This window comes from Fukomys damarensis, unplaced genomic scaffold (genome assembly GCF_012274545.1).
Source record: "Fukomys damarensis isolate Sample0158 unplaced genomic scaffold, DMR_v1.0_HiC HiC_scaffold_27, whole genome shotgun sequence".
Taxonomy (NCBI): Eukaryota; Metazoa; Chordata; class Mammalia; order Rodentia; family Bathyergidae; genus Fukomys; species Fukomys damarensis.
In genome coordinates, this window is record NW_022900939.1 from 970,839 (window position 1) to 972,233 (window position 1,395).

The following is a 1,395-nucleotide window of genomic DNA, read 5'->3' on the forward strand; positions in this document are numbered from 1 at the left end:
GGGGCAGGGAGCAGCGGCCGCCACAGCCTGGGCGAGGAAGATGGGTGGGAGGGTATCTTGTCTCCTGTGCCCTGGTGTGCACGGAGGCGGTGGGGGACAGGTGAGAGATGGGGGCCGGGGCACCCCCAAGAAGGGCAGCGGGTCCCGAGAGTGGGAGCAGGGAGGGGCAGGTGGCCCTGCAGGGAGCCCAGCCCTCCAGTCCCCAGACTCCCAGCCAGCCTGTCTCCGTCTCTCCCTACACATAGCGGCACATGCTTTCTATCTGCCTGAGGGTTGGAGAAGTGCCCCCAAAACTGGGTGCCCCCAAGGCCCCTGGCAGAGAGCAAGGCTGGGTGTCTAGGGTAATTCACTGAGGCCCCAGGGCAGGGCCTCACCTGCCAGGAGGGGATCACAAGGGCCCAGGATGTGGCCTGGGCCTCCCTGGGATGGTGGTCAGCCCCAGGCAGCACCGACAACTGGGCTCGGCCTTCGCCCAATGCTCAGTGGTCCCAGTGGCCAGCACCGGGGAAGACAGTACAATTCCCAGCCGGCCTAGGGACCTTGGCGTCTGGGACAGGAGCAGCTGGGCGCGGTCCCCTAAAGGCGGTCCCTGGTTCAAGGCCTACCCCGAGGAGGGGGTCCTCACTGCTGCTGCCCATCCCAAAAGGGCTGGGCCCCAGGCCGGCCGGCCAAGGGCCACCCCAGACCCCTGGCTCATCCAGGCCAGCCCTCCTTCTGGCCCAGGGCCGCCAGCCCCCAGGAAGCCCGGCCTGGGCTGTCTCAAGCACAAGCCCTGGGCCTAGGGCCGGGCAAGGGCAGCCCTGAGCAGGGCCCCTCTCAACTGCTGCCTGGATCAGGGTAACCCAGGTGGGTGCTGGTGGCCCGGCCCCCAAGTCCCTGCCTCTGCGTCTGCCAGAGCCCCGTGAAGTGCGCAAGGTGACCCGGAACTCTGCCACCCTTCGAGGGCCCAGCTGCCCTGCTGGCCCACATTCATTGCATTTATGGAGCCCGGCTACACGGTCTCACCCCAGGGCACCCCAAGGCCCTCAAAGGGCATGCAGCACCCCAGGACTGTGAGCCTCCCGCTCTCCAGGAGGGCCTTGGACGGGACAGACAGGTGCTCTCTAGGCTGGGGCCCCTCCCAACAAGCTCATGTCCCTTGGGGACCAGAGAAGGGCAGTGACAGCCTAGGGTTGCACAGCGCACAGCTGACTTGTCTCCCTCTACCCCACACAAAGATCACCGCTCCCTCCGCACCAGGCTGCCCGGGGCGGGACGCAGCTCTGTCCCTGGTGGGATGGAGCCTGCGGCCCCTGGCGGAACAGCTGCTGTCCCGGCAGGGTGGCCCCGACCTCTCCACCCTCCAAACCCTCTGGCAACCCCTGGCCGCGCCTCGCGGTAGGGCCCTGGCCTCTC

General features: G+C 68.0%; 1 protein-coding gene across 12 annotated transcripts in view; it reads right to left on the minus strand.

The window, feature by feature from the left end:
- Nucleotides 1-1,395, minus strand: part of Rab3il1 (RAB3A interacting protein like 1) — a 29,317-nt gene that overhangs the window by 7,447 nt on the left and 20,475 nt on the right. The window lies entirely within an intron of this gene.